Genomic DNA, 9,828 nt, shown 5'->3' on the forward strand with positions numbered 1-9,828 from the left:
TTCCAAGCAATATTTTTTAGATAAATGTGCTGCATAGAGATACATTGTTAAAAAGAAATCTTAATGTAGAAAACCATGCATGCCACTATGAACAAATAAAAGTAACCAATTTTCAAAAAGCAATAAATAAACCAGCACTATGATGTACCCTAAATAACTTTAGTTTATCTAAGTGAAACAACTTGTTCTAGAAGTCCCCTGGGACTTGCCTGCATGTTGTATGCAAACACTGGAAAACTGTATTCCAACCTGCTGCTAAGTTTACTTTCCTGACACTTAAGCACGACAGAATACAAATAGATATGGTTCTATCCCCTCTTCAACAGAAGAAGGAAATAAGCTATAAATTAAGCCCCCACATAATTGGTGTGAACCCTGCAGATCTTAAAAAACTCATGAAATTGTTCCATGTCCTGGAACACAATCTAGTATTAGTAGAATCTGATGTAGGACCTACTGCTTCTAATAGCGAAAGAACATCAGGGAGGCAATATCTTTGCCTTTCAGCTTCAATCAACTAGGTGAGGCTTGGACACATTCTAGTGCACTGGTAGGTGTAGAACGTCCTGGAAACCACTATCTGCATGCTCACATGGGTATCATCGATAAGACTGTCCCTGAGAAGCTGAGGATTCTAAATGAATGACATAAGCAATGTTGCAATCCCTCTGGTTTCCTGGTGTGTTGAAATACTGACCCTTGAGAAAAAATTGGCGTGCTTCATATTCTTCCAACACTTCATGAGATCCAACTCTAGAAACCTCACTTGGCCTCTTGTTGAAGAATATTCTTTAGGAAGGAAGGATTTTCTTTAGGCAGGCAAAATTGTTCCCTTCCTTGATGGGCTGCTCAAATGGCTCTGTGCAACCAATGCCCTTCTTAATGGCTTTCATAAATGGTTGGACCCGAGTAAAGTTGAATCCTTTTAGAAAGTAAATACTAAAGGACAGTAGCTCCTCATGAATCTGGCTAGGTTGAGGGGACACTGCTGTTGGGTTTAGGTGAGACACTGATAGTTCTTAACTAGAATATTTTATGATCTATTCTCAAAAGCTATGACCTCTGACTTTCAGTCTCTTCTTGAGAGTGGTGCCTACCACAGACTTAGCATTGCTCAATGGTACAGTGATCATTTTGAGGTAAAGATTTCGCTTTGGATTGACTGTGAGACTTAGCCCTGACCTTACATTCTTTGGAACTGAAAGTCTTTCAAGTTGATGGAAACTGGTTCACTGTCTTCCCCTTGAAGCGCATGTCTGTGTCAGGAAACTCTTCCTGTAGATTATCAAACACCCTTCCCCGTATTCTGCAGAGAACTGTGGGTTTTGAAAGGTACCTTCATTGCAGTGGGGAATATAGGAGGGTGTATTTCAGGACTTTAAGAAAATGTTGATTTCCTTTGTTGACTATATTTTTATTGAAAGTAAAAGCGTAAACATATGGAAAAAGTACCCATACTACAGAAAATATGTGATGATCATTAGCAAAGGTACAGAAACACTTTGCAAATTATCCCTGAGGAAGCTTATGAATATGTCTTAAAATAAAGGCGATCATATAATGAGGATGTAGAAATTTAAGGCACTGTCACCAAATACTTTCTGTTTTGGTGCTGCCAATGTGCACTATTTTACAAAATTGAAGTAAGCACAGAACAACATATGCCTTGCATTTACAGTATATCTTACTGATATATTTAAGGTTTGCATAAATAATCTTGCATAACATGAAAAAAACATTTAGATTAGTATTATGTGGTAACCTTAATGGTTTTTTTCTAATCTTTTTTTTTTCTTTCCTTTTCTTTTGTTCTTTTGTATATTGTGTATTGCATTAAATTCATAAAAAAATTTCAATAAAAAAAAAGCAAAACCAACATTTAGAAAATGAAAGAACAGCAATTTAAACACCTCTGCTACCAATTTTTGCATAGTTCAACAAGACTGGGATGTAAAAACAAAATCATGAGTTTCATGATCCTATCACTGGGCTGCTACACAAAACACATGCCATCCCCAATCGTTCTTTTACAAAGCTTTTACAATAGCTTTTTTCTTCACAAGCATGCAGTGCACCACATAATACTAATCTAATATTTTCACTTTCATTTGTTGCAAAAAGAGAACCTGTCCTGAGGTGCTCAGTAGTCCAAGGCAGCGATTCATTTCCATTGATTCTAAAAAGTACAAATAACATGTAGCTTGGAAAGAAGACAAACTTTATTACTAAGAAAGTGTCTATCAAATGTTAATATAATTATTCAATCCACATATAGATGACATATTACACAGTGCTTTAAGGACTCAATAAAACATTACATGAAAAGTAGCTTGCAGTCTAGCAGTCTTAATAAACCTTATTCTATGAAGCTTTGTTCCATTTTTATTATTATAATTGTTGTTTTAATGGTTCTGAACATTGTATTGTACACTAAAAGCAATTTTTGTTTGATTCCAATAATGAGGATGAATATACTGATAAATGGAAGGTAAAATCTGCTTCTAGACTCAAATTAGTAAACAGTCTCGTCAGCTGGATGATTTAAATCAAGTTAAAATGTTTCTTTTATGAAATTAGTGACATGCTGATCAGTCTTGCCTAGAAATGCAGTTTTCTGGGGAAAGAGGCACATTCATTTCAGTATCCCTGGAAAACAGCCATCTCATATTTTTTTTTTCATATCACATTCAAGTCCACACTCCCTTTAACAACAAACTTTTTTAATTTAGTTTAGGTAGGTTTAAAAACTCCCCTTTAGAAGATATAATTCGCCTGTTCTGATTAGAGCTAAGGTTTTAGATTGCCTCTCCTTTTCTATGTAATTGACAGTGGTTACCATTGCAGAAAAAAAGAGTAGATCTCCCCATTGAGGACCTTCCAAACCATTCCCTACTCTATCCAAATCTAGAGATTTTGATTGGACTTTTACTTTAATAATATAAATAAACTATATTATACTTAGTCACCAATTGTTGGAAATATTCTCTTTGGCAACATTGAAAAGGGAGATGCCTGATAAGACATCTTCATTAGCACAGTTATTAAGCATTGCTACATAGCTCATAGGGCTAAATAAATATACATTTATAAATTTTAATATTCTCACAAATACCAGCAGTTTAGCTTCACATGAATCCCACAGAATCTCTGTTCCTTTGGTAAAGTTTTATTTCTTCATATAGACTGCACATTCAAATCTCTGCCCTGGTCTACCATGTTCTGAACACACTTTGAAGCCCCTGTAGTTTGAACTTTAATGCCCTTTTTTCAGTTCTACACCCTCGCTAGTGGAATCGTGCAAACACAGATACCAATGCAAGCAGTCTTTCCAACTCTGCCTCCTCTCTTGAAATTGGATTGGAAGTGCATGAAAGAATTGCCAGCCAAATTCAGATACTGCCCACCTCCCCCCCTTATTAACATTAACTTTTAAGGCTAAAAGGATGTGGAAAGGTTGGAGACTTTATCACCCTAAGCTTTATGGTAACTTAAAGAATAATTTCCAAGCTTCATTGTAACAGCCATTTATGGACTGTATCTCAAGCTCAGAAGTTCCTGGTTATCCAGCCCTAAAGTTTTCAAATATGCTTTAGGATAAATCCCTGCCTCTCTGTCCCTGGATGATGTCATCCACATTCTGTCTAATCCTCTAGTTTCCCTCCTTAATTTCATGGCCACGCTTGCTTTGTTTAGCTCCATACCATGTCTTCTCATAAATCACAATCATTTAAAGGCACATAAATGACCTTGCTAACTTGGTGACACATCTTGGAAGGTTTTTCCTGTATCACTGAGGCCCTAGGATCCTAGGCATCTCTAATGACATATTTTTGAGCCAACTATTCTAACATAGGTTTGGCTGATTGTTGCTTGAGTCCTGCATGGAGTACCAGATTTCCAGCCTAGAGCAAAAAGCCCCCCTTAAGATGACCCTGCTACCCAAGCTTTTTCCCATTTAGTCTACTCCCCCTCCATGTGCCCCCTATTAGGATTTTGTAATTGGTAATAATGGATTTTGTTTGGGGCAACAAGAGACCAGAGACACCCAATTCAGGGTAAAAATATGTCAGGATTGTCGGTTACACATATTTCAAATTAGCTTGTCTAAAGTCTAGATATCACAATTCTCGCATAACACCATACTTGTATATCCTTATGCCCTCTTATGTCCATCTTCCATAATTCTTCTTTTCTTCCTGATCAGGCAGACTATGCTTTTTAATGAAGGAGGGATAAGTTATTAGAATTTCTAGCATGATAACATATTAAGGATCAAGATCATTCACGCTACTGCCGCTCCCTCTCCCTCACATATTCTTCAGAACACTAATGCTATGAAAATCCCTGGACACTACATCCCACTGAAGAACAGATCAGCTCACCAGAGAAATCAGGGAGTTGTGTCACTGAACAACGCAGCTTGAAGGTAGGATGGATGAATTTGTGAAAAATAGAGCCAGGCAATCCAATCTGCTTGTTAGGGGCATCCCAGAATAGGTAATTGATTTGCAAGCCACAATCACTGCACTCTTTAGGGAATCCACACTTAGCATCCTAGTGAAGCCTTGAATTTGACAGAATCCACCTGGCCCTGACCAAGCGCACCTCTGATGCCCACCCCCCTCATGAAGCGTCACTACTACCACACTAAGGCTGCGTCAGTGTCTCAGGGACACTGTAAAAAAAATGACCCCATTCCTGCCATACCTGTTGGAGGGTTACTCCTTTATTTATTTGTTACAGGAAGTAGTGGTGCATGGTGAAGGTACCGTGAATAAAACTTAACCCTAATACTTACTCTGAATAAAATAGGTTTTGATATATCCTTGTCTTGATCCTAAAGAGAACAAGGCACTTCGGCACTACGCATATTATTAACCCAGCATTACGCGTAACTTATTGATTACTGGAATGAACCCCACCCCGCTAAGCGGGAATAAACATATTTCTCTCACCCATATCAAGTGTTTTCCAGAATAGATCATTTATTTGTTACTGCCACCACTGTACTGTTGATATCTTCTTGCAAGATCTTACCTATCCCCAGCTCTGACCAAGATGCAATCCTTAAAACATTCTCCTCCCTATTCCTTAAGGCTACTAGTTGGCACTGGTCTCTGAATGCATCTCTTTTGAGTTGCAAAAACCTTAATCTTTTATTAGGTCTTCTTTATGTTTACCACCTCCCCTGATATTTTTCCTGATGCTTTGTTGAATAAGCATAAGGCAGGGAAACTTCATTCAACTGGCCTTGCAGTGCACAAAGGCCCGTGCCGTCCTGGCTACCCAACTAGAATGGGACTTTCCCAACCTATTGGATCAGTTTAAGGTATTCCCAACCCCAGAACTTAAAAGAAAACAGGAAGACAAAAAGGGTTTGATTGGATTCATGTTTAACACACTATACTGAGAAGCAGCTTAGGTGGCCTAAACATGATTTTTAACCTGATTCACTTCTGGCAAATGGGGTAAACTACGTTAACCCTTTCTTCTAACCCATATGCCTCAGAATAGGGGCTAACACCCACACTAGTAATCCACTGCCAATTCGCAAGCATCTCTTCCAGGGTTCGTTTGATAGGATTAAAGCCAGATCCTTCTCCCCCATTACCCTACCGAAAATGCTCCAAACCTTTTGCTCTTCACTTAAAGCCGATAATACACCACCCAGAAGACTAAGGAAACTACAAAAACTCCCAGGCATTGAGGGGTTCTCGGCTTGTTACTCTTGTTAAATTTATTACTACACTATCTCCACACCTAACCAAATTCTCTAACCATGTGCTTTCTGGAGGGAGACTGGGAAGGGATAGTCTCACTGCTGCAATATGCCTGATATCTAAGCCCAACATAGACTCCACGGTTTGGTCAAACTATGGACCAATCTCCATTCTGAATCTGGACACCAAGATCTTGACCGCCAGTATGAAAAAGGGTATTAACAATAGGACCAAGGTGGCTAATACCTAGGCGACAAGCCTCCGACAGTGTTCAGAGTCTGGTCTATTTTATCCAGTTCGCTTAACAGTGTGACTGCCCTTCTTTACTATTAGCACTGGACATAAAGAAGGCATTTGATACAGTTCTATGGCTCTATCTGATCTTCATCTTATAAAGGTGGGGGTTTGGTTCAAACTTTATTACTTGGACAAAAGCTATATACACAGACACGATGGCTTTCCTTCAGTATCTGAACATTAACTAGCTAGTTAAAGTGATTTCTTACCTAAGGGAGTTTTACTCTTTCGATGGGAGCCATTTAAAATGTTATATTGAGGATTGTACATCACTGCTTTGTATGAAACCGTCTTTGATAATTATCCACCTCTTATTTTTTGGTACTAGCAAACAAAGAACTTTGTGTCTAAGACCACTAAAGATGCTCTTAATCCTTTAAGCCTAACTACCTTCGAAGTTATCTGTAACATAACAGCGATCTGCAGCTTGCTACTGTCTATGCTTGCTGCACAGCCCTACTCCTATGTGAGTGGAAGCATACTATAAACTGTTAATGAGATGGTACATGGTCCCTGCCCATCAGTGTAAGTTCCCACATTCAGCATCTGATACTGACTTTCAAGGCTGCTGATCCAAGGATACTCTATTCCATGTATGGTTGGAATGTCCTAAAATATGCAGACATTGGAAAGCAGTCTATCAATTGGTTTATACAGTGCTTGATAAATTCATAAGTAAAAACCATAGGTCACCCTAATTAATGTGAAACCTGAGCATAGCAATCATACTCAGTTTTATCTACTCGCTTACAATTTTACTGCAGGCACTTTTGCTCAGCTGCCCCATCCCTCCCAGATTTCTCCCTTACCCCAAGCCCTTCTTCTCCCTTTCTTCCTCTCCTTGCTCTGTTCCCTACTTCTTTACCAAATGAACCTTAAATGTAAACAACAAATCATTTGCTGTAAATGTTTATCTGCATTTATCCCCTATTTCCCCTTGCCCAAATGTCTTTAAAAATTCTAAAATAAATTATTAAAATCGAAAGGGTTATTCTATTATCAATAATTTTTGAGTTGTGGAAGAAACACTGAACACAAATACAATATACATACACACTCAGGAAGAACAAACTGAGGCAATGCAGTTAGCAGGGGAAAATGTCAGAAAATGACATGCAAGATAATTCATATCATATCCCAGCTTGCTTTATTGAGTGCTGTAAACTTTCACAAGCATTATAAAACATTGCTGTGTCAAATAAGGATTTCCTAACACATTCTGTATTCTAAAAACATCTGTAACACAGTTTTTTTATTCAAAATAAAACAGATCACCTGAGCAATACATGAATAGATTGTCTCTTCACAATACACGCTGTCCTTTAACACAATATGCAGAACCGTGTTTAGAAAGCGGATTTCAAATGCTGTAAAATAGCTCTTGTAATAAAATAGAAAACATACTGTATACATACATTATAACTATGTATGAGTGTATACAGGAAACACCTGTATGGTAGATACACATACCATGAGATTATCAGAAGACAAAGTCAAAGTATTCCTGTTATATATCTAAATACAAAATATATTTAGATTTTGAGGGTTAAAAACCCCATAATTTTTTCATTTGTAATGCTTAACTAAAATTAGATTTCCCCTAACATTCTTTCCAAAAGACACAACAGCAAGTGAAAATAGTGAAATAAAGGGAAATTTCCTCTTAGGCGTAGTTTATGCACGTTCTTTTTTTCTGTTTCTGGATTTCTCCATAATTAGACTAGAAGGGGACTCCCAGAATCTCAGATTCATTAAAGTGGACCAACCATTGAAAGATAATTTAGGCTACCATAGCTGAACTCCTTGTAAGGAATGCTGATTGTCTGAATGTTAAGTTTCTCTTTTGGAGTCAATGGTTTCGGTCACACACTAGAGCCTGAGAACATATCATGTTGTTTCCAGTGCCCAATTCTCCACTGGGCCAGGAACACTGTCCTAGTTCTATACTTCAAAAAAAAAAAAAGACTGCTTCATAACGGGCTGAAATCTAGAATTTTAAGCTGATTATTTGTCCCCTAAATAAGGGCAATGCCATTGGTGTTAGCAAAACACCAACATGCTTGTTTGCATGATATATTTATGCACTTACCCTGTGAATGAAAGATCATTTGTAGGTTTGTCTTCCAAAATCCAGCATTGTCTAATATTAGGGTATACTGTAGGTTCACGGTTTCTGTCTATTGTCGTGGCTCTGACCTTTTTCATCATTTTAAAACACCATTCTACACTTGTCCATTTGTAACTGTTCCTATATTTTCATCCATGGCAGAATCAAAACATTTCCAATCAAAAATGTAACCTGAGGTTTTAAAAGGCCAACAAAAATACCCAGGTACACAATGGAGATTCAAAATGTTAATGCATGTAATAAATTCAAACTTACCTGCTTTAAGGAATCAATTTCAGATGTTACCTTTACCTTTTCACAGCCTAAAGAGGAAATCTGGTGCTGCAGTTTCACTATTTACATGTCCATGTGCATTATAATGCTTGGACCACAAACTATTGAATTCATGTAGTGATCATAAAAATTATGTATGAAAAAATCATGTATTCCTGATTGGTTATTCTCCATATACAATATGTTTTCATCTAAATCAGTGTTTGAAACATTTGCCCTCAAAAACCAGACTTGATGGACTACTTTTGCCTATGTTCAATTAAATAGCTAAATTATTAGACTCTTAGAAAAGAATGTTCGGGTTTTATATATATATATATATATATATATATATATATATATGGGATCAAGAGTTAGAGGGCGGTGCTGCACTTTTTTTTTTTTTTTAAAGTGTTGCACTTAAAAATACAGAATGTTTACCTAATATAAAAGGATTGTCAACCCTTTTATGTAAAGTGAAATTTCTGAGTTTTGGCACGCTTTAAAGAAGAAAAAAGTAAATGTTCTGGAATAACAAAGTCAAAGTCCTGACCTTAATCCAATTGAAATGTGGTAAGACCTAAAGGTTCAAGTGAGGAAACCCACCAACATCCAAGAGCTGAAGCTGTTTTGTATAGCAATGGGCCGAAATCAATGTTAGGACTGTGGGGTCACAGGAAATACTGAGAGCATTTAGTTTTGCCACATGCATATATGCTATTTTATATTATTTCTCAAAAAATACATCACCAAATATACTAGGTTTCCCTTATCTCTCAACATATTTTCTAAAAGTTGAAAATAAAAACATATTTAACAAAACAAAAAAAGTTAACAATTTCAAATATACTGAAAGTATTTTCCTCTAGATACCTATTACCTGCTAACTGATACTTGTCAGGTAACAGCTGATTCTATTGAGTGCTATGTGACAAGCAATTCAAACGTGTTCTGAGATAACCTATTTGTGGCTTGTTATCTCTAAACACAAAATGATATCACAACCTATCACCACACCAAGATGTAATCCAGAGGTAGCTAATAAATATGTTACAATGGTTTACCTACTACTGTCAGTAATCCATGGGATTTCTTATCTAAAACTTGCTTTAAAAATTATATACAATTATATAGCCAACATCTAATACACTATGGGGTCTATTCATAAAGCATTGAATCTTGACAGTCACTGAATCATTCCCAGGTTAAAAATCATTTACTGCTATTGAAATTAATTTATGTGAAAGGTTTTGTTTCAGTGAATACCAGATTCACTGCTTTTTAAATAGACCCCTATGTGATTTTCTTCCAGTGTCACTTCTGAAACAAATTGTAATTACATTTCTTTTTATGGACGCTCCTCTTGCCAATACCTCCCCTTCCTTTTACTTTAAGGATTTTGTCAGTTCCTAATCTATCCACTGAAGAAAT

The sequence above is a fragment of the Pyxicephalus adspersus genome, chromosome 1 (genome assembly GCF_032062135.1).
Source record: "Pyxicephalus adspersus chromosome 1, UCB_Pads_2.0, whole genome shotgun sequence".
Taxonomy (NCBI): domain Eukaryota; kingdom Metazoa; phylum Chordata; class Amphibia; order Anura; family Pyxicephalidae; genus Pyxicephalus; species Pyxicephalus adspersus.